The sequence below is a fragment of the Lonchura striata genome, chromosome 22, assembly GCF_050655825.1.
Source record: "Lonchura striata isolate lonStrDom1 chromosome 22, ASM5065582v1, whole genome shotgun sequence".
NCBI lineage: Eukaryota > Metazoa > Chordata > Aves > Passeriformes > Estrildidae > Lonchura > Lonchura striata.
Window position 1 is genome coordinate 2,306,064 of NC_140724.1, and position 23,768 is coordinate 2,329,831.

General features: G+C 50.6%; 1 long non-coding RNA gene across 1 annotated transcript; it reads right to left on the reverse strand.

Annotated features, from left to right (window-relative positions):
- Window positions 1-5,995: 5,995 nt before the first annotated feature.
- LOC146765585 (uncharacterized) lies at window positions 5,996-15,480 on the reverse strand. Its single transcript, XR_014949843.1, has 2 exons — window positions 6,627-15,480; window positions 5,996-6,498 (listed from the first exon to the last, which is right to left on the reverse strand). It is a non-coding gene; the product is annotated as an uncharacterized LOC146765585 (long non-coding RNA).
- Between the last annotated feature and the right edge of the window lie 8,288 nt (window positions 15,481-23,768).

The following is a 23,768-nucleotide window of genomic DNA, read 5'->3' on the forward strand; positions in this document are numbered from 1 at the left end:
ATCTGATGATAGTCAGTCGAATAAATAAATATGCTGGGAAATTAAACCTCCTGGGACTGCCAGTCCCCGTGAGCACTGCTGCTCTGAGCTGTGGCAGGGCTGGGACCCTCCTCTGGATAGACAGACAAACAGATCCCCTGGCTGCCCCTCTGCTCTGGACAGACAGACACAGGAACCTCAAATCCTCCTGGCTGTCCCTCTGCTCTGGACAGACAGAGGGACACAGAAATGCAGTCCTGAGCAGAATTCCATCCTGGTATTCCACCCTTTGGCACTGCCCCTGCAGAGCCCCTGAGCAGGCAGCAGCCAGGTCTGTGCCAGCCCCAGGGGTCTGGGGAGAGAACGCAGAAATTTCTGTGGAAATGGGATCAGAAATCTCTGTGGGATCAGAAATCTCTGTGGAAATGGGATCAGAAATTTCTGTGGGATCAGAAATCTCTGTGGGATTGGAAATCTCTGTGGAAATGGGATCAGAAATCTCTGTGGAAATGGGATCCAGTGGTTTTGCACACTTTGCCATAGTGATCGAAGTGCCTGCAATGGTCAGCCCCTGCTGCCTGCCCACTCCTGAGTCCTGCAGGTCAAACTCCACCTCTGGCACTCCATCAGCTCCCAGTCATTCTCCTCCCTGCAGTGCAATGTCTTGGTGTTAATTAATACTGCAATTGGGGATGAAAATCAACAGGATTTGAGCGCAGAGTCAGCTCAGGAGCACCTCAAGCATGAGACTCCTTGGTGTTGGTTCTGTTGGGGCTCATGGGAAGCCAGATCAAGGCTCACTGAGATATTTTGGTTTATTTACCTGGCTTAGGGTGCTCCATTTCTGCTCTGCTGAAGTTTTTGTGTTTGTGCTGCCCGGAGTTCCACCCTGACCCTGTCAGCAGCAGGCTCCGGATGATTCCCTACCCTGGCTCCTGATGATTCCCTGCCCTGGCTCTGGATGATTCCCTGCCCAGCTCCTGATGATTCCCTGCCCTGGCTCTGCTGCATCCCTGCCCTGGCTCTGGATGATTCCCTTCCCCGGCTCCAGAATATTCCCTTCCCTGGCTCTGGATGATTCCCTTCCCTGGCTCTGGATGATTCCCTGCCCAGCTCCTGATGATTCCCTGCCCTGGCTCTGCTGCATCCCTGCCCTGGCTCTGGATGATTCCCTTCCCCGGCTCCAGAATATTCCCTTCCCTGGCTCTGGATGATTCCCTTCCCTGGCTCTGGATGATTCCCTTCCCCGGCTCCAGAATATTCCCTTCCCTGGCTCTGGATGATTCCCTTCCCCAGCTCCGGATGATTCCCTGCCCCAGCTCCGGATGATTCCCTGCCCCGGCTCCAGAATATTCCCTGCCCTGGCTCTGGATGATTCCCTGCCCCAGCTCCGGATGATTCCCTGCCCCGGCTCCAGAATATTCCCTGCCCTGGCTCTGGATGATTCCCTGCCCCAGCTCCGGATGATTCCCTGCCCCGGCTCCAGAATATTCCCTTCCCTGGCTCTGGATGATTCCCTTCCCCAGCTCCGGATGATTCCCTGCCCCGGCTCTGCTGCTTCCCTCGGAGCCAGGAGCTGCTGGAGACGTCTCCTGTGTTTGCATCATCCTGCACAGAAAGCAAACCCCAAAAACATATGAGGAGCTGCTGCCCTCGCAGACAGCCCGAGCCCGCCGCTGTCACCAGAGCAGTCTGGGCATCTCCTCATCTTGCATTAACAGTTGGTGTTTTCATTCCTAATTCCTTATTTAACTTCAATCTTGACTGCCAGGGACTGCAGAAAATAGAGCAAGGGGTTATCTGAAATAATTTGTTAGGAGTTTATTTTTTTAAGGTTAATTAACTGCAAAGTTGATTAAAAAAAAAAAAAAGACCCAATAAAAACCCAACCACAGTAAGGAAAAGTCACTTTAACTTACGGCTCCTTAAACCCCAGATCTCCCACAGCACATGGAAAAAAACACCCAGAACTTCGAATTTGCTGCAAAAAAAAAAAACAGATTAGGTCTCTCCTTTGCCTTGTTGAGGGATGGAGAGGAAAAGACAAGGACAAGCTGCACAAAACCAAGTTTTTGTGGCAAGGGGGGCATTTGCCAGGGCAGGTGCAGAGCGCATGGTGTGAGGTGAGGTTGTGTAACTCACAAAGCACCTCTGTGGCAGCTGCTTTACACATTCCAGCCCCCTCCCTCCTCCAGGTATTTCTCAGTTTGCTGCTTCCTTGCTGTGTCAAAAATAATTGGAATTTCCTGCTCGATTGTGTGAGCAAGTTCTTGAATGGTTTCTGTGAAAATTCAACAAGAAAACAGATTAGACTGAGGAGAGGGAAGAGCACAGGAGCTAAAAAAAACCCAAATAAATTACCAGAATCATTGCCACAGGTGTTTGTACGGGGAAGGAAAACATCTGAGCAGAATTCCTTCTGAAGCAAGCAGGCAGGAGCAGCTCCTCTGGCTGTGCTGAGCGCTCAGCAGCTCTGGGATCCCTCAGCGAGGGTCAGCCAGCAGGGCTGCAACGAGAGGGGCTCAGCTCTGCACAGCCAAGACTCCCAGGCCCCCAGAAGCACCTGGGGAAAGGGAAAAGGGGCAAAAGGCAGGAAACAAAGGCAGGAATGATCAGGGCAGTGTCCACCAGGCATTGCTGGTGGCAGCGTCAGCACCCAGCCAGCCCCAGCTGGACTGAGAGCCCAGGAACCCCTCCAGAGCCCCATCAGCCCAGGGCCAGCATCAGGCAGGGCTTGAAATGGCTCGGGCAGCCCTGGAAGCATTCCTGAATTCAGGTTTTCCTCTGGAAGCATTCCTGAATTCAGGTTTTCCCTGGAAGCATTTCTGAATTCAGGTTTCCTCTGGAAGCATTCCTGAATTCAGGTTTTCCCAGAAGCATTCCTGAATTCAGGTTTTCCCGGAAGCATTCCTGAATTCAGGTTTTTCCTGGAAGCATTCCTGAATTCAGGTTTTCCCTGGAAGCATTCCTGAATTCAGGTTTTCCCAGAAGCATTCCTGAATTCAGGTTTTCCCGGAAGCATTCCTGAATTCAGGTTTTTCCTGGAAGCATTCCTGAATTCAGGTTTTCCCTGGAAGCATTCCTGAATTCAGGTTTTTCCTGGAAGCATTCTTGAATTCAGGTTTCCCCTGGAAGCATTTCTGAATTCAGGTTTCCTCTGGAAGCATTCCTGAATTCAGGTTTTCTTCAGAAGCATTCCTGAATTCAGGTTTTCCCTGGAAGCATTCCTGAATTCAGGTTTCTTCAGAAGCATTTCTGAATTCAGGTTTCCTCTGGAAGCATTCCTGAATTCAGGTTTTCCCTGGAAGCATTCCTGAATTCAGGTTTCCTCACTGCCCAGTGGTGTTGTTGGCTCAGAATTCCCATTTCATTAACGCCCTGGCCCGAGGCAGGAATCAACAGCCCAGCTGCCCTGGCTGGTGGGGACCTGGGGATCTGCAGCTGATGGAAATGTGCAGCTGATGGAAATGTGCAGCTCATGGGGATGTGCAGCTGATGGAAATGTGCAGCTCATGGAGATCTGCAGCTCATGGGGATCTGCAGCTGATGGAAATGTGCAGCTCATGGGATCTGCAGCTGATGGAAATGTGCAGCTGATGGAAATGTGCAACTCATGGGGATCTGCAGCTGATGGGATGCTGAGCCGATGGGGATCTGCAGCTGATGGAAATGTGCAGCTCATGGGGATGTGCAGCTGATGAGGATCTGCAGTTGATGGAAATGTGCAGCTGATGGGATGCTGAGCCAGACTCTCCTGCTGCAGGCTGGGAGTGAAGGTGCAGGGAAGCAGCAAACTGCCTGTGAGGAGCTCTGAGCTGCAAGGATGGATTCCCTGCATGGGAAATCCATTCCCTGGGGAGACAGGAGAAGCAGCCTGAGGGCGTTTGTGCTCCTGGAGCCCCAGAAATGTCCTTAAGGTAGCCCTGGCAGAGCAAAGCAAGTTGGAATTCTGTGCATTTTCAGGTGGAAATCCTGCCTTGTGTCATTTCTCCTTCACTGCTGTCACCCCGTAGGGCTGGGATGTGATTTTGGAGCTCCTGGGTGTGCAAATCTCAGTCTGCTCCTGCTAAAAGGGGCACGGGAGGCACCAGAGGCTCCTGGAGGCTGCACAGCAAGAATTTATCTCTATTTTCCCTGGGGCTGGGCAGAAGTGCTGCTCCCTGACCTGACCAGCAGAGCAGGGGCTGGCACTGCCACAGACAGAACCAATTTTTCAATTCCCATTTTGTCACTCTATTAATTCCTATTCAGAATTAATGCCATGAAGACCAAAAGGATGGGGCTCCTGTGTTTTTAAGCTTCAAGAAGAATTTTCACAGAGTTCTGAAACTTCCCCCTCTTTGTTGATTTGGTGTCAGAGGTTTTGTTTTTTTCCCCAATTATTTTGCTGAAGACAAACTAAAAAAATCCCAATGCTGTGAGCATCAAATCCTCCTTGATCTGTTGTTAAAGGCTGAGTACCCCCTGAAATAATAATGGATAATAATGGCATAAATAATTAATAATCAGGAGCTTTAATGAGCTGATGAGGAGGTAGAATGAGGTTGTTTAGTGAGATGTGATGGGTTTTGTGAGTACCTGCTCCAGTCAGGGCTCGGTGTGGGAAGAATCCCAATGTGAGTGCTCGGCTGGGATGCACAGCTTGGGCACAAATGCAAATCCTCAATTTTGGGTGCTTGGGCTGCTGGAACTGCAGCCCTGACTTCACCCTGGGGCTGGGATATCTTCACCAGAGCCGCTGGGTGAAGTCCTGCTCGGGGAGGTGCTGAAGCACCCGGGGGAAGCCCAGCACATCTCGCATCTCCTGGGGCTTCAGGGCCTTCAGGCAGATCTCTGTCCTCAGTTCTGTGCCTGAAGGGGGACTGGGGGGTGGAACAAACGTGGGGCAGAAAGATTCCGCCCTCCACGGGGTGGAACAAACGTGGGGCAGAAAGATTCCGTCCTCCACGGGGTGGAACAAACGTGGGGCAGAAAGATTCCGCCCTCCACGGGGTGGAACAAACGTGGGGCAGAAAGATTCCGCCCTCCACGGGGTGCCCAGGTGGATCTCCCTTGGAACTGGAACCCTGGCACACACACCTGGGCAGGATGAAGGCTCTCAGTGCCCAACACTCAGGATGGACAGGAGGATTTCAGGGCCTGGAAGGCAGAGCTGAGGGTCTGTGACCAGGTAAATCAGGAATCAGATGGAAGCCCTCTCTAATTAATTACCTGAGTTGAGATTATTGGGAATCTGAGACAAACGAGGAACCTCCTGGAGCCTGTTGAGGGGCAGCAGCACCTCAGGCCCATGAACCTCCCATTCCTGAGGGCAAGAATTACAATAATCACAATAATGACAATAATCACGCTGTCCTTTGGTACCCCTCCCCACAGGCAGGGAGGTTCTCCCTGTTTTCCCCTCTGCTTTCTGCAGCCAGCTCACGTTCAGCAGAACTCTGCCTGCAGCTCCTGAGCGCTCCTGAAGAGACTGGGCAGAGGCATTTTCTCCTTTAAATCAAGGTTCTGCTGCTCTGCCCAGGCCAGGAGCTGCTCAATTTTCACTTCAAACCCTGTTGGAATCAATCCAGAGCTGCCGGATTCGTCCTGCAGGAAGCAAATCTGCTCAGAGGCACCTGGATCCTTTCATGAGCATCCCCCTGCCGGGGCCTGGCAGGGTCCTGGCAGGCTCAGCTCTCTGTGCTGCTGGTCCAGGGCTCCACAGGCAGCAGCAGCTGGGCTTTGGCTCCTCCAAGCCGGGCTCAGGGCTCCTGGTGTGGAATTGTCTCTTCTGGAAGCTGCCTGTGCTCAGGTAGTGGCTGTTTACTGCTCACACCAGCAGGGTTTCTCTGTCCGTGCTGAGGATTTTGTTGTTTTTCTGATTTTCTGACTGGAGTGTGGGAAAGCCTCCTGTTGTTTCCAGAGCAGAGCTAAAAGTCTCTGGTTCCTTGATTTGTGCAAGGGGGAGCATTTTGATTATCTTTGAGGCTAAAAAAAATCTGATGGCAGGGAAAAGAAAACCCCCACGCTGGCCAACTGAGCTGCACATTTTTATTTTGTACACAGAGTATTCTAATCCCTTCAAATCCCAAAAGAAAGGAAAAGCAATGAAGATCTACTCAGGAAAAACTCTCAGAATGGGCTTTATCAGGGGGAGACCTCTCTGTGCTCGTAAATGGAGCTTTATTTTCCAGGGTTTAGGCGTTTAGGCTGAGCAGGCTTGCCCAGCGCTGGCTCAGGCTGCATTTTTGGGCTGTCTCGGGGTTCCCTGGGTGCAGCTGAGGAGCTGCACACGCCGAGAGTCGCTGCAGGCTCCATTTCCCCCTGTCACATCCCATCTGCAAACTGGGGCTGCGCTGGGATGGCAGCAGCCACCGCACCAACGGGGAAGGCCTCAGAAAAGAAATAGAGATGAGGAAGTCAGAGATCATTAGAGCTGACACTGCCTCACACGTTCATTAATTATGAATCCCCTGGAAGAGGCTCGTTAGGCTGCTGCAGCTTGTGGAGCACTCGACTCAACTCCAGGAGGGTGGTGTCCTGGTTTGAAAAGCAAAACCAGTGAGAGGCTCTAAGTCAGAAATACAATTTATTAGGAAAATGGAATAAAGAACCAAATACATACAATAGCACAAAAGAAGAACCACAGACAGAGTCAGAGACACAACCTGACACTCGCTGGCTGGGGCCGTGGTGTCAGATGTGGTTCTGTCCAAGCGGTGCTCCTGCAGACTGATGGAGTTTCCCTCTGGAGGTCCAGTGCAGAGAAGGTCTCAGCTGTTCCCCTTGGAAGAGGGGATCTCCTTGCTGTCTGCAGAACCCATGATATCCTTGATGGCATCGTTTGGCTCCTCCCTCTGGGCGGAGCCTCTCACAAGAGAACGCTGAGATCTTCCCAGCCGTGTGGCTGAAAGAACAGCTCCTCCTGGAGGGACTCATCTCTGAGTCACGAGATAAGGAAAGAGAGGGACTGCAGCTCCAGGTGGTAAGGGAATACACCCCAGTATTATAACCTAGGACATGTGGAAAGAGAGCAGCCAGCACTGAGCCTCAGCTCAGGCTCTGTAGTTAAACTCCAGCCTGGCAGCTGGGCTCGCTCCAGCCTGGAATTGCTGCCAGGGGGGTTTTTCCTGTGGCCTGAGCTCCGAGGTGTTTTCCCCACGCCAGGAGAGTCTCTGGGTGGAAGGAGTTGTTTTACACAGCCAGGCTTGGACCTTCCCAGGGAAATCCCAGTGTCGAAGACCACCCTAGGTCACGGGTGGCTCTGTGTCATGAAAAAAACTTCTCCTCCTCCCACCCATGCTCCCAAAGAAAGGCTCAGCAGTCTCTGTTGTTTGGTCTCAAGGCAGTTTATTGCAAGTTATCTAAAAGATTTTGTCCTTGGGCTGCTGTGGTTTGCTCCCAGCTCAGGCAGAGGCACACACACACCCTGACATCCTCTCTGACCCCGACTGCTTCTTCTCTCCCCGCCAGGGCTGCTGCTGTCTTTTATATGGTACATTATGAGTTACATGGTTACAGTTTTCCCCAATGCCTATTACCTATATTAAATGGTGATTTTCTATCTTTTATATGTACATTACATGTTACATGGTTACAGATTTTCCCAATGCCTATTACCTATATTAAATGGTGATTTTCTATCTTTTATATGGTACATTACGTGTTACATGTTTACAGTTTTTCCCAATGCCTATTACCTATATTAAATGGTGCTTTTCTACTCTAAACCAATCTGTGAGTGCCAACATCACCAAGAACATGGAGGTGAGGAAGGAGAAAGAGGGAGGACAGGGCAGGCCCAAATCCCAAATCCATCTTAAACCCTCTGACCCCCGTGTACAAAACCAAAACCCCCTGTACAGCACTCAGAAATTCTTCCCTCTACTTTGTGACTACTTCTGCTCTAATATCTAAACTTTTGTGACTTCTTGTTCTTCCTGCAAGGCTGGTAACTCATTCCATGGCTCAAACCCAAAATCACAGCTGTTTGCAGCTGCCTGCCAGGGCCTCAAATGCTTCTGACCTGGGCCCGGAACATCCAAAAATGTCTGAGGGACATTTTGAGTTCCAACATCCCAGAGTCCCCAGTGCTGCCCCAGGGCACAAACCTGTTTAGGTTTAGGTTCTGGTGGATTTCTTCTCTCTCACGTGGTTCCTGAGGGTCAAGGTGACCCCAAGAGAGGTCCAAAAAGAGTCATTGCTTCCCTAGCCCGAATGCAGCTGAAGAAAGAGTCTTGGAATGTGTTCAATGGTGCTTTCAAGGTTGTTTATTTTTTCTTATCTCTATATTCTTTCTCTGAACTGCCGTGGTCCGTCTAGTACAGAAGCCATGGCAGTCTGGCCTTGAGCCTGGGCAGCTCCCACATCATATACTCTAACTACGTGTGTATGTTTACAATTTCTTCACCAATTCCCATCACGCATGTTAGATAGTGAATCTCTACCTTAAACCAACAGAAAAGTGCCACTATCACACCAAGACATGGAGGACAAGAAGAACAAGAAGAAGGTTAGGACACACCCAAATCCCTCCATCTTGTCCCCTGAACCCCTTATCTTAAAAAACCCAAAATTTTATTTTTCCACCTTGTGTTAGTTCAAATATCACACTACTCAGACCCGTGTGGCTTGTAATTCCTCATACAGAGTTGGCAGCTTTTCCCACAGGCTAATATCGAAGTCACAGGTGTTTTTGACTTCTTGCCAGGGTCTCTGAGACCCTGCCAGGGTCTGGAGCCAGCCGGGGCAGCCAGAGGGATGTGCTGGACCCGACAAGTTCTCACCTACAGGAATGACTGCACCTCATTTTCAGTTCCCAGGTGAACCCGTGTCTGTGAGGAGCATTCACGGAGGGGGAGAAGCAGCTCAGAGCACCTGGAGGTGATTCCTGCCTGGGCTCCTGCAAACAGGAGCTGCTGGTGGGACTGGGGTGCCCTGATTCTGTCCTGCCCCAATTAAAGCCCAGAATTAATGAGGTTTGGGTGCTCCAGAGGTAGCACTGGAGCTGAGCTGGGTTTGCCTTGGGCTGGGACCTGCAGTGACACTTTCTATCAGAGTCCAGCACATCCCCCTGGCTGCCCCGGCTGGCTCCAGCCCTGGCAGGGCTCGCAGACCTTGGCACCAAGTCACAAACACCTGTGGGCTCCATTTTAGCCCCTGGAAAAAGCTGCCAACTCTGTGTGAGGAATTACAAACCACAAGGGTTTGAGCAGTGTGGTAGTTGAGTTAACACAGGGTGGAAAAGTAGAATTTTGGGGTTTGTAGAATGGGGTTCAAATGGAGGATTTGGGCGTGTCCTGACCTTCTTCTCCTTCTCCTTGCCCTCCATGCCTTGCTGTGCTGGTGACACTTTTCTGTTGGTTTAAGGACAGACACACTGCCCAACAGCAATGACAGATATTGGCACGTTACTGTAAACGTGGCACAGGCAGTTTTTGGTATAAAATGCAAACACCGCCCTGGGGGCAGACAGAATGCCATGGCCGAGCTGCTGGCCAGAGCTCAGCAGGGCAGAGAAAGAATGTTCTGGAGAAGGGACAATAAACAGCCTTGGGAAGCCGACCCTGCGCACCCAGACTCCTTTGGCTACATGTGCTGGGAGAACAAGGACTTTTGCACTCCTGGGGTCACCTTGACCTCCAGCCCCCAAGACCTCCAAACACATTTCTAGGTGGCACCAGGCAGAGCTTTGGTGTCAGATCAATATTTCCAGCACCATCTGGGGCTGCAGCAGCCCCCTGGCCCCACAAGAGAAAGGTTCACTCCCCTTCCCCCTCGACTTCATCCACCGGGTGATTCCTACCTACAGCTCACAACCAAATGTTATTTCCCTTCCTCGCTCTGTTCGTTCAGACACTGCTAATGAAGGCTGTTGTAGCACGAATCCGAACTAATTAGGGTTAATTGAGCCTGCTTGTGTGTTAGCTACTGCAGCACTTGTCCTGATGATCAGGAATTTTGAGCACTTGGAATATTTCTGTGATTAGCCAGCCTAAATTCAGATTCTTTTTGTGGCTCTGTCCACCCCAGTCCATCCCAGTCCCAGTCCACCCCAGTGCCTGTCCCTGTCCATCCCAGTCCCAGTCCATCCCAGTCCATCCCAGTCCCAGTCCCAGTCCATCCCAGTCCATCCCAGTCCCTGTCCACCCCTGGCCCTCGAGGACACCTCAGCACTCCAAGTTCCCGGGGCAGAATTTCCAGAACAGACGGCAGGAGCCCATTAAGCAGCACGTGGCACATGAATATTCATTTTCTTGCCTTTGTTATTTACATAAATTCAGCAAGGCAAGGCTTTTTACAGTTGCTTTAACTTTTTTGGGTCTTTTTGATAGAAATGTTGATCCAGCTGCACACATTACTTTGTATTACAGCAATACCTTTTATTTTTCTCTGCCTTTTTTCCTGTTGGAAATGAGAATAGGTTTTCTTTTTGAATGATCAGCCTGGATATGCGTGGTTAGGTAAAAGGACTGCAGATGTGTCAGACTTTGTGGGACCGAGGGGGAAAGGCAGATCCTGATGTTGAGAAACAGGGAATAGTTCGGAAGGAGCTGATTGCAGCAGGGAATTTGGAGCCGGCTCAGTTAGAAACACTGATAATAAAATAAAAAAATGAACACTGTTAACAAATCTGATGGAACAACAGCAAAACGTCCCGGTTACAAATTCCATGCAGGGGCACAAGCCGAGGGGAGGGGACAGACCCTGGTGCTGGATGGGCTGTGGTGGGTGTCGTACCTGGCAATGCCAGGGCTGCCCTGGCTGAGCCTGGCACCAAAGGGGTGCAGCAAAAGTGTTTGCACGGCCAGCAGCAGAGCCATCACCTGGGCTGTGCCCGGTGCTTGGGGAGAAAAATCCTGGGGTTGCCTCCAAAATCCTCTGATTGCCTCCAGAATCCTGTGATCGCCTTCAAAATCCTCTGATTGCCTCCAGAATCTTGTGATCACCTTCAAAATCCTCTGATTGCCTCCAGAATCTTGTGATTGCCTTCAAAATGCTGTAATTGCCTTCAGAATGCTGTGATTGCCTTCAAAATGCTGTAATTGCCTTCAGAATGCTGTGATTGCCTTCAAAATCCTCTGATTGCCTTCAGAATCCTGTGATTACCTTCAAAATGCTATAATTGCCTTCAGAATGCTGTGACTGCCTCAAAAGTCTTCTGATTGCCTTCAGAATCCTATAATTGCCTGCAAAATCTCGTAATTGCCTCCAGAAACCTCTGATTGCCTCCAAAATGCTGTGATTGCTTCCAAAATCCTCTGATTGCCTTCAGAATGCTGTGATTGCCTTCCTTGCCATTCTGGACCCACTCCATAAACATGTTCATTGACAGTTTGTGTGTCTTTACACTGGGAAATGGAAAATGGGGCACAGAGCTCAGCGTGGGTTTGTCTCCTCAGCCTGGCGTTGTGAAGGGAATTTTCTCGCTCAGCAGCAGGAGCAGTATCAGAAGAAAGGGCTGCTGGAAGTGAGTGATTCTGAGCAGCCCTGCGAGGTGCTCCTGGTTTAATGGATGTGGGCAGAGAGGAGGCCCAGCCCCAGAGGGAGGACTCTGACCTGGCAGAGCAGCCCAGCTTCTTTTCCCAGGATGGGATCTCCCCTCCTGGAGCAGCGCAGAAGGAGCAGAGCAGCAGCTCAAACACTCCCTTCATTGCTCGTTTTACACCCCTTTGCCTCACAAAACTGGTCCTGATCCATTTCCACCTGCCTGTTCTCATAAGAAACTTTCCTGGGCTAAACCTCTCTCCAGTTACACTTTGCTGCTTGGCAACTATTCCCTTTTTTAATCCAGGAAAAAGGAAAACGTGTCCCTAGGAGGTGTCAGACAGGTCAAGGCATCCAGAAGTGTTTTCCACATGGGAGAAAAGCTGGGAGAGCTCTGCAATGACCAGGAGCCCTCCAAAAGCTGATTTATCTGGAGGTGAAGGGGATGAGGAGGGAGCAGCCATGCCCCCTTCATCTGCAACCTTCACTTGAGCTCCAAAAGTATTTCAATAAATGACTCTGGGTTTGGCCTAAAATACACTTCCCATCCTGCCCCAGTGGGAGTGAAATAAAATCATTATCAGTTATCACACAAAGATTTAAATTAAGGTGTTGTTTTGTGTTTTTTTTTTTCCCCTTCATGAAACTGAACTTCTGAAACAAAGTCTCGGAGAAGAGGAATTAATTGCTGGATCTGCACTGAATCACCAAGAGACCCGCTTTTATTTCTGTGGTGCAGCAGAAAGTGCTTCATCAGGAGGAATTCACATGGAGGAAAACCAGGCATGTCCCACTTATCGAACACAACTATGTCCGGGATGTTTAATTATCTCCTGATTAATTAATTTAACATCAGGGCGGGCGAGGCCTGCAGCGTGTTCGGCGCCTGCGTGCACCCCCAGCTCTGCTGAGTTAAAGGCACCTTGTGCCTCTCACCTGCAGCTGCTGTAAATGAATTATTTCTTTCCTGAGCTCCTTCCTTACCCCGAGGAGATGCACAAAACACGCCCCAGCTCAGGTGATTTGCAGCATCTGTGCTGAGGATTTAACGCCGTGTGTGCTCCGTGTGTTCAAGGATAAAACACGGGGGCAAAACAAGTGTAAGGCATTAGCTGAGGTGCCTGGGAGGCTCTCAGGGCACTCAGGGAGCAGGGAGGATGTTTTCCTCGGGTTATCGTGGATGTCTGGTGGAAATTTCACGGAGATGAAGAAGCAGAGTGTAGAAACTGAGTACCAGAGGTCACCACCCCCATGGGAGTGTCCCCTTGGCCACGGGGAGGTGCCTCAAGTGGCCGCCTCTGGTCCCCCCCAAAGTTCCTCAGGGTTGGAAGAGGAGATATTTAATGTGACCAGACAGATTGATTGCAGTGCCTAATTGGTCAATCAAGTCAAATTGCACTTGGCAAACACGGCACAATTGCACCACAGTGGGAACATAAAGGGGATTCTGCTTTTGTTACCCGTGGTGGGAGAGGAACCTTCGAGAATCAACTGAGGATTCTTTGAGAAATGGGGGATTCTTTGAGAAATGGGAGATTCTTTGGGTATCACAGGATTTATTTGGAAAACAAAAGGGTTTCTTTGGGAAACACAAGGATTTATTTGAACAACACGGGGGTTTATTTGGGAAATAGGGGGATTTCTTTGGGAAACACAAGGGTTTCTTTGGGAAATAGGGGGATTTCTTTGGAAAACATGAGGTGGGAGCTCTGCAGCCAGTTCCTGGCCCTGGCTGCTTTAGTGAGCAGAAGTTTGGGGCTGTGAAGTTTGTGGCTGTGAAGTTTGGTCTGCCTGGCTCTCCCCGGCTGTGATGGTGGATAATCACCCAGTGATTAATACTCCCTGTGCTAATTGATGTCCTGCTCAGCTGTCCTGGGGCTGGGGAGCCCCTGAAGTACAAACAGAGCCCCGGAGAGTTTTGTCCAGGTGGGCACAGACCCAGGGATGGATCTCTGCTGCCTTCCCTAAAGTCCTCCTGTGGGAATGGGGATTCTGAGGGCGCTGCAGGGACAGCGGAGCCTTTTATTTCACTGTCTCTTTCCAAACGCTGCCACACAGGATCTGTAATTAAATTTACATCCTTTGGAGGTGGAGAGATGGATTTACTGCTGTGGGAGGCACAGATATTAGAGGGAGAAACCACTTCATACATCATCTTCTTCTGGAAGTGGAGTTTGGTTTCTGTCTAAATATGGCAGCCTGGTAATAAAACTTAATTCATAAATTATAGATGGGTTCGGGGTTTTGTCTGTAGGTTTCTCTTTTTTTTGTTCTGTTTTGCTGCTCCTGCCTCCCTTCCTGTGCAGGTAAATGCTGAAGTATTTCAAACCCTCCCGGTGCAGGTTGGGCACTCAGAGAATGAATCAGCCTGTCAGGCTCGGACCAGAGGCTGCAGACAATGCACAGTGGTGTGTCACGGTTACTTAGCAACTCCAGCTGAAGAGGTTCAGGTAGAAATCGCTGTCATTTCCATGGGTGAGATCTCCCCCCCTCTTCTGTATACACAGCGTTTTCTTCCCGCAACAGATAAAGTCTTTTGTACGTTTTAATGATCTTTCAAATTGAGTTTTCAAAAGAGCCTGCTATTTCTGCAGGGCATTTGGAATTAAATGATGAATTTGGAGGATCTGAGTGTGGCTCACAACAAGAGCAGGAGGCATTAACCCAGGATGGATAAAACATCCCTCTGCCAGGTGGGGAGCTGGGCAATCCGGCTGGCATTTCCTTCCTCAGGGCTGATATTGGCAGGTCTGTGCTGGTCAGCACCGAGCCAGAGCTGTGCCCTGGTGGCACTGGGAGGGGGAACTGGTTTGCACTTTCCTGTCCCTGCTGAGTGAAATGTGGATAAAAATTATAATTCCTATAAAGATTTGTAGGGACGGTATGTTTATTACAGCGCTGGACACATGTGGGGATCGTTCCCCTTCAAAGGACATGTGCACCCCTGAGGGCTCCCGATCCTTTTTTATTACCCCTTACAATTTACATATGCATAGAGATTCACAATAGGTTCATGCATATTCATTCTGCTGATTTCTGGTTAGCTTAGAGCTAGTTACACTTGTACCCAGTTTTTGTCAGAAAGTCCAGAAAGAACTCCTGGGTCACCCTGCCCTCTCTGTTTCAAGGTCCAAGGAATCTTTCTTATCTCTTATCTCTTCAGCTTGGAAATTCGCATTATTTCTCCTCAGCTGGGGCAGTTTTACGGTGCTGCAGAGTTACCAGACTAAACAGCATATTTTACCTGTGCCAGCAAGCTCAGAGCGGCACATTCCACCTCAATCCAAATGGATTTGGACCCTGTTAAATTTTCACTCCGCCTCACTGAGGACACCGGGTCTCTTTGCCAGGAGGAACCCGGCGGCTCCCCGAGCTGCCTCCTCCTGGAAGGTTTGCCTCTGGCAGCAGGTTAAAAATAATAGCAGCTCTGAAAGTTTTATGAAAGCTTCGGGGTAAGTGTTACCTGAACATCAGCAGCTGCAACACAAACACGCCTTAAACCCCGCGGTTCATGAAAGGATAATGAGGACAGGCTCCAAGAGCTCTGGGATTCAGGGGTGTGAGCTGAGAGCGGCAGAGGAACAGCCCCTGGCACTGAGCTTCAGCCCTTCAGCTCTGGACTGGACTAAATATTTGCTGGCTCGGGCCTGGGGGGCTGAAGGAAACTGGGATGCTCCTCTGGGGACGGGGCTGTGCAGCCGCTGCCCCTCGGTGCCACTGCAGGGCTGGGGGGCTGGAGCAGAACCATCAGCCCTCTCTTCCCTGGGCAACATCCCAGAGGCTTCTGGACCTGGAAAAGCTGTCTGTGGGACAGGTGTAATGAACAGGGGCTGTGCCTTTATTAATGTTCAGCTCTTTATTAAAAAGATCAGCTGGGCAGGGGGCTCGACACGGAGCTCACCCCCGCTGTTGTGGCTTTTTCCTGGTAGCCGAAGGGGGAGAAGGTGGCAGAGTCTGTCCCTGGAGTGTCTGTGCAGAGTCTGTCCCTGGGGTCTGTGCAGGGTCTGTCCCTGGGGTCTGTGCAGGGTCTGTCCCTGGGGTCTGTGCAGAGTCTGTCCCTGGAGTGTCTGTGCAGGGTCTGTCCCTGGGGTCTCCGTGCAGAGTCTGTCCCTGGGGTCTGTGCAGGGTCTGTCCCTGGGGTCTCCGTGGTACTGTGGTAGCCGGAGGTGAAGAGGTGTCCAGTCTGTATCTGCAGTCTCAGCAGACCGTCCTCTCTCCTTTCCTCCTGGCACACTGGTAGCCGCAGGGTGAGGGGATGTGCAGAGCCTGCTGCCGAGGTCCAGCAGCAGCTATCCCACTCCTGCCCTCCTGGTAACACCAGGTAGATTGTCTGATTCCTTGTTCCTGCTTCCACAGCCCAGTCTGGTCCCCTGCAGGCTCTGGTGACAGGTCAGACACAGACTAGGGATGTGGTTCCCTTTTCCCCAACCAGCGCACCCATCCACCCCCTCCACTGTGCCCCTCTTTTTCATTTTGGGGTGTTTTCATCCCCAAAACCCCCTCCCACGATTCCACTGGTCTATTTTGCATCCCGGTCCTAGAATGGTAGTGTGGGTGGGGGTGTAGGTGATTCCCAGGAGCAATTAGCTGATTAACATTTCAGTGTCAGTACTGAGCTCAATCCCAAGTGTCCCAGCAAGGCTGTTTTGTTCCTAACAACAGGAGAAGGGGCTGCTGCAGCCTTAGTCTGAGCTGGGAATTCCGCAGGAACCCCGAGCCTCCCGCCAGCCTTTCTCTGTGGGGTGGGGAGAGGCTCTGAACGCTGCCAGAACACCCCAAAATCCTTTCAGATCTCCCGCGGGAAGCTCATGGCCTCTTCAGGAGCCTGGCAGGGACCGAGGTGTGCGGGAGAAGTTGTCCCACCCCAGTCAGTGCCACCACAGAGCAGCTCAGAGAGTTCAGGAGGAGGCCCCAAGTGATCAGTGAGGAGGAAATTGAGCCCCTTAAGGACATGGGGCTGATTTGAGTTACCAGAAAGAGCAGGAATAAATAGTGCAATCAATGCCTGCTATAAATACACATTAATTTCCCTGCAGTTCTCGTTCTCTTGCTTTGTGTCTGGGTTTGAAAGACAGGGATCTGCTAAGGAAGGCAGGCCCTCCCTTGGAATGGAAATGCAAACCCCTTCCCTCTGAATTATTATTATAATTTTGAAATCAAGGGGCTCTCAGGCAAAGAAATGAGAGGCAGCCCAGCTCTGAGCAGGCAGGGAGAGGCCAGATCAGGATCCCAGCACCCAAGCAGGTGGTGATAGGTCCCTTTTTTATTGAGGTGAGTGATAACAAGGTCCCAGTTCAGGCTGCTCTCACAAGCAGAGGCTCACCCCAATTCTCCCAATTCTTGGGTACCTCTGCCCCTCCAAGAGAAACTTCCAGGTAAGAGAAGTGCAACCAGATGCTCTGCTCCCTGAGCTTGGCCACTTTTGTTTTTCATTTTTCACTTTTGATTTTGTACCCAGTTTGCCCTCCTATCCAGTCGTTAGTGTTTCCTAGCAACTTCTGGGAAAAAATCCTGCGAGTAGCTGGGAAACGCTGACAGCTGGAACTGGGAAGCTCAAGATGGGAAGATGGAGGTGGAGAAGGAGCTGCTGGAGTGGGACCTCCAGGGGCTGCTGGGGTCGGTGAGAAGGTGGCTGGGAAGGAGGAGAAGAAAGCGTCCCAAAACGGACACGAGGTCACGGGGCCTCTCGCTGGGATCAGTTCTGCTCCATTTGCAGGTTGGAATTCATTGTCCAATTCCAGCTTTAGGTTATCAAGTCCCATCCTGCTTGTTTTTCTCTCTTCAGCCCACGTTGTTTGTGCTCTTGGGCCTGAGATTTGAATCATTTGTCCTTGGTCCCCAGCTGGAGAAGGAATTGTTCTCTCTGTACTCTGTGAGGAGAGCTCACCAACACTTAATCTGAAGCTCAGAACTGCACCCTAATCTGAGAAATAGGAAAGCTAAACCTGAGGCATCAGAACCGCCAGGATTTGTGCTCAGGAAGGAAATGATAGCCAGGGAGAGGCACGGGAAAAACGGGATTTTTGGTCAGCGTGGATCCTGGCACAGAGAATCCCTTCCGGAACTGCTGGATTTTCTCTTTAACTAAAAACTGAGCTCTAACTAAAGCTTCGATTTTCTAAAGGTTTTCAACTAAAGATGGATTTTCTCTGCAGCTAAAAACCAAGGTCAGACTATGACACTTTGTCTCAAGAAATAAATAGGAGGAAAAGCAGGATTTCAAACATGGAGGTGTCACACTTAGGTGGGTGCAGAGTTTGTGATGGGCTGTGAGGGCTCTCCAGCCCCTGCAGCAGATCCTGAGGTTGTTACCCTGGGGAAGGGGAACAAGGGGACGGTGCTGCATCCAGAAACTCCGAGATGTGGAAAGGACACTGTGAAAAATGCATGTTTTATGACTGGCTCTTCGCAAATATTAAATTAGATACTCTGTGTATTATAAAAGGTTATTTCGTAATACTGTATTTATCCTTTTTACGTAGTGTGTTAAATATATTTTTAAGTTACAACAAAATGTTAAAATAGAAGCTCTGCGATGTAAGATATTTTTTACTAGCTCAAGAAAGGGATGAGATAATCAAGAAACTCTTTGCACAGAGATAACAGCAAAAGGGCACATAAAGAGTCACAGCTCCTTATCAGAACAGACAAACATCCTTCCACCTCCTCTCTGGCCTTATGGAACCACCAGGATTCAGGAGAAGAAGTTGACAAAAACCAGAAAAGTTCTTAATTTGCAAGGTATTTATGCACCATGTATGAGATATATGAATATGCAACAGGCTGATGATTTTAAGGGTTATTCCTTTGTTCACAAGGCGTGGTTTTGGCAGCTCAGTGCCCAAAAACATCCGGACATCCGAAATTCTTGGCTTTTTATTGTCTCGCAGTGTCCTAATTCTCATTGTCCAAATTCTATTACTCTAATTTTATCAATAATTTTTTATTACTAATAAACTTTTAAGATTTTAAAAAATGAGTGATTGCTGTTTTGCACAGCCACTGCTGTAAATGTGAGGATATTTGGCATTTAAGGGAAAATGGGGATGTGGGTAGCTGCACTGTGGGCTCTCATTTTCGGGTAGTGATGTGCTCAGCTGTGAGCAATGTGCCCAAGCCCTGCTCAGATAAATAACAAGGCAGTCCCCACACGTGGCTCTGCTTTATTTATGGTTTGCAGGATTTTTATGTCCTGGTGTTACATCTTGTGCTGCCGTTGAGTTTCACGGGCTGTGTAATTTAACTGAGCATTGATTCATTGGCTTTCCCGAGCCCTGCACCTGCTCCTGGGATCATCCTGGGAGGCAGGCGAGGGATAACTCTGGAATCGGGGCTGCTCTTGCCGGGTTTATTCCTCCCTCCTCCCCCTCTCTGGTTCCTGCATTTGTTTAATTTTTAGGAGATAACGAGGATTCTTGGGGAACCTGGAGCAGCCTGGAGTGACGTCCCAGCTCGGGGTTCCCTTGGGTACTCTGACACCTCTGTGACAGGTGATTGAAGTGCTTTACAAAAGACTGACTCCAGTAAAAACTAAAAATGTGCTTTTAATGTCAAGAATATGCTGGAAATGCTTTCTTCCCCCTGCCAAGGACAAGGATCATTATGGGAATCCAGGGCTTCCCTTTGGCTGCTCTGGCTGCCCTGGGACCCTGGCAGGGCTCAGGAACCCCCTGGACAGAGCCCCAGAGACACTGGCTGTGATCTCTGCCCATGGAAAAGAGTTTTCAATCTCACAGGATGAATTACCAGCTCTGAGGGTTTGATATAAGTAATAATTAAATGTGGCACGGGTGCAAAAGTAAAATTTTAGGATTCTAGATGAGGGGTACAAAGGGGACAGGATGGAGGAAATTGGGTGTGCCTTGTCCTTTTTCTCCTTCTTCATGCCCTCCATGTCTCACTGTGGTGTTGGCATTTTTCTGTTGGTTCAGGCTGGGGACACACTGTCCAACGGAGGTGACAGATATTGGCACGTTCTTGTAAATCCAGCCCAGGGAGTTTCTGGTATTGAATGTTTGTCACATCCCACTGAGGGCAGAGCCCCACACGCTGCCCTGCAGGACAGAGCTGGGCAGGGCAGCAGAATATGTGAGAGATAAACAGAATAAACAACCTGGAAACCAGCACAGATTAATTACAACTTCTGCTTTGGCAGTGGGGCAGAAAGACAGAGACTTTCTACAATCTCGGGCCCATCAATACCATGGATTCTGACAGATCATCATGGTTCCATTATTTTATTACTGCGCTTCCACAGTTATTTTACTGTTATTTTATTACCGCACTTCCACAATAGTTTGTCCATGCAGGGTGTAAATAATGCATCAGGATCTCACTGGGATGGTCTCATGGAAACAATTAGATGGTATCACCTAAATACCACCTTAGCATTACCTGTAGGAAATCTGGGGCCTCTGAGAAGTTTGAAAAAAATTGTGATGTAAAGGTCATCATCTGTCAGCTGCTATTAACTGGGAATTTACTCCTGTGGAGTAATTAAGTGGGGTAAAGTGTAAGGCTGAAAAATAAATTGCATCCCACTGTGGGCCTGTCTTTTTAAAATGATTTGTTGGAGGATTGTCATTTAAAAAAAAAAAAAAAAGAAAGCATTGCTTGTACTCAATTTACAAAAAGGGCTCACAGAATGTTTATTTCTTCTGAAGAGCTGCTGACAAGAGGAGGGGAGGGAAAACAAAAATCATTGATTAAGCTTTTCCCAACTGTTAAATGGCTTGGAGTGGTTATTGTTGGTGGGATTTTTACTGGAGCTTCTTTCCCCAAACAGGTTCTCAGTGGCTCTCAGGTGAAGAGCAGATAATTCAACAGAACAGGTGGAATTTGGGTTAAATTCATCAGAAGCTGGTGTGCAGCAGGGTCAGCGCTCACAGGGTCACTCTGGGGTTTTTGGCACTGGTCACAGGATCCTGCCCACAGCTGCTTTGTTCCACCCGAGGGGAGACAATTTCTGCAGAGCTGTTCAGTGCCTTTGCTGAAAATCCCTTTACAGAACCTCTTTAAACCCACAGATGATGCTGTGCATATCGTTCTGTACTAAATCAAAGTGTGGGATCAAGTGTGAGGTTCACAGAGAGGTTTAGATTCAAAGGCTGCTGCTCCAAGGGCGGTGTTGTTGATGTAGATGAGCATCCACCTTTCAGCACTAAGCTTTGAGTTTCCACAGACTTGGCTTTTTATAAAAAACCGGAGCTGAAATAGAGATGGGAGAGGGATAATCCTGACACCGCCTGTGATCTCAGCTGCCTTGTGACCTTTTCCCGTGGCATTAGCTGGATTCTCAGTAGCTTTGTACTTCCTTCTCCGAATTTCCTGCTGGAAGATGAGAGCTGCTGGTGCTTCAGGGCGCAATTGTCCCAATAATTGTGTGCAGGGACCGCCTCTGAGCAGCGTGGCCGTGACCTGCGGTGGTGGCGGCGGTGGGCAGAGCCTGGTGTGGGTGCTCTGAGCCCTGCTCGGGCTGCGGTCAGGAGCAGAAGGGCTCTGCAGCACCCTCGTGCTGGGCTGGGGGTAACAAGGGGTTAACTGGGGCTGTGGGAGGGTGGGAGGAGGCGCAGGGAAGGGCTGGGGGCAATTCCTGCTCTCATCCCCTGCCAGCTGAGCCCAGGCAGGAGATGGAGAGTGGGTGCGGGGCTGGGGCTGCGGGGGGTGTCCTGGGGCAGGTGTGTCCCCTGATGGGCGTGTCCTGCTGGATCCCTGCTGCTGGGCGTGTCCCACACTGGGTGTGTCCCACACTGGGTGTGTCCCACACTGGGCGTGTCCCACACTGGGCGTGCCCCACACTGGGTGTGTCCTGTCCTGGGCATGTCCCCTCCTGGGTGTGTCCCCCATCAGGCCTGTCCCCTGCTGGGCATGTCCGGATGCATACCTGCTGCTGGGTGTGTCCCACACTGGGTGTGTCCCACACTGGGTGTGCCCTCTCCTGGGTGTGTCCTGTCCTGGGCATGACCCACACAAGACGTGTCCCCTGTCAGGTGTGTCCTGTCCTGGGCATATCCTGTTCTGGGTGTGTCGTGTCCTGTGTGTGTCCCCTCCTGGGTGTGTCCCCTCCTGGGTGTGTCCCCTCCTGGGTGTGTCTCTTCCTGGGTGTGTCCCCTCCTGGGTGTGTCCCCTCCTGGGTGTGTCTCCTCCTGGGAGTGTCTCCTCCTGGGTGTGTCCCCTCCTTGGAGTGTCTCCTCCTGGCTGTGTCCCCTCCTGGGAGTGTCTCTTCCTGGGTGTGTCCCCTCCTGGGTGTGTCCCCTCCTGGGTGTGTCCCCTGCTGGGTGTGTCCCCTCCTGGGTGTGTCCCCTCCTTGGAGTGTCCCCTCCTGGGTGTGTCTCCTCCTGGGTGTGTCCCCTGCTGGGTGTGTCCCCTGCTGGGTGTGTCCCCTCCTGGGTGTGTCTCCTTCTGGGTGTGTCCCCTCCTGGGTGTGTCCCCTCCTTGGAGTGTCCCCTCCTGGGTGTGTCCCCTCCTGGGTGTGTCCCCTCCTGGCTGTGTCCCCTCCTGGGTGTGTCCCCTCCTGGGTGTGTCTCCTCCTGGGCGTGTCCCCTGCTGGGCGTGTCCCCTGCTGGGTGTCTCCTGTTGGACCCCGCTGTTGGGTGCCTCTGCAGCCAAACCAAACCACCCTGACCCGACCCTCACTCCCCGCCCGCAGAGGGCCCTGCACGCCCCATCCCAGCTCTGTGGGTTCCCAGCTCCAGGAACACCCCAGGGAGGGATGGGCGGGGCACTCACCAGGGCTTTGTCCCCCTGGCTTTCCAAAGCCACCAGGAATGCGGCCACGGGAGCTGTGGCTGCGTGGAGCTGATCCCTGGTGGCCTGGGATGGCCCAGTCCAGCCAGCGGTGCTTTAATTTAACAACTCCCAGCAGCGGCTCCCACTCACGGCGATGTTGCAAAGTGATTTTGTGCACTGCTTAATTAAGAGCTGCTCGCAGGAAAAATCCTAATCCATTAGAGGTCGATTTATGCCTTGAAGCAAGGTCAATTTTTCTTTTCCTTCCTTAAATGCATGCAAAGGTGGAACTTTCTCAGTGTGTGAGCTTGATTTTGCTTTTTTATCTGTTTAGAATTTTGATGTCTGATCGCTGCTGCTCAGCAAATGGCACAGAACATGTCCTGGGTTTTGTGAGTTTTGTTTCTGGTCCACTGCTCTGCCTCGCTCTTGAATAATGAGAATGGAGAGAGAAGTGTCTGATTTGCCACTTTTGCACCTGTTTGAACCCAGTGTCTCTTTTACACTTCTATTAAACACAGAAATAGATATGAAATATATATGGGAACATCCTGCAGCTTTTCACCGGTGATTCCAGTGCAGTCATCAAGTGGAGAGAAGGAGAAATCTCATACAATTAATGAAGAAATTGGAAACCCTGAATTTGCAGAAACAACTGCACACCACGGTGGGCACCCACCACAGCTTTGCTGCGCCTTTAACTGGTTAAACTGGGATGAAGAGAACAGTGTCTTTCCCAGGCTATGCTTTGCAGGAGGATGTTTTTGGAATTCCTCAACACTGCTGGCTGGCCCTTGGAGATGTCCAGTCATGTCTGATGTGCTTGAGCAGAGCTTGCTGCTAAACCAGCCTTGATAATCCCAGCCTCCAGAGGCTGCTGCTCTGCCAGGGATTCGTTCCTGCCAGCCTCGGCCTCCACAAACCCTGCCAAGGCTAAAATCACATCCACTTACCACCACTTTGTCAGCACAGGGCTGAGGAGCAAAAGACAAAATGATATTTTAAAGATGGAGCCTCGACAGACTGAAGAAAATTCTGGATGTGTTCTAAACCCAGCCTCAGTGTAGCACAGCCCACTGGGGATAGTTGGAGCTGCTTGGCCAGTTTTTCCCTAGAAAACCTCTTGCTGATGGGAGGAGTTTGGGAATTCTGTTGTCCCAGGCTCTCATTTGAGGAGGTTCTGCACAAGTGGGGACACACAAATGGGCTGAGGGCAGGATTCCCTAAGGGTGGGAGAACATCAGCAGGGGAGCCTGGGGAAAGCACATCCCTGAGCCTGAACTGCACTAAATCCTGGGAATTTCTTGAGCTTGAATTTGCAGTAAACCCCGGGAATTTCTGCAGTTCTCTGCTGTAAACCCAGCAAGCTGGATGGGCACAGGAAAAATGCAGGGAATGAAGAACGAAATAAAAACCTTTCCTAAAGAGTGGGAGATCCTTTGACCTGGGCTAATCCCAGCCCGGGGAGGATGAGAGGGGTGCAGGAATTTGTGATTGAAGGTTCCTGGTGAAGAGCAGGGCAGAATTTGTTCAGCCTTTGGGCGAGCATCATCCCCTGGCAGGCTGGAGATGCCAGCTCCGAAGGGTTAACTCTG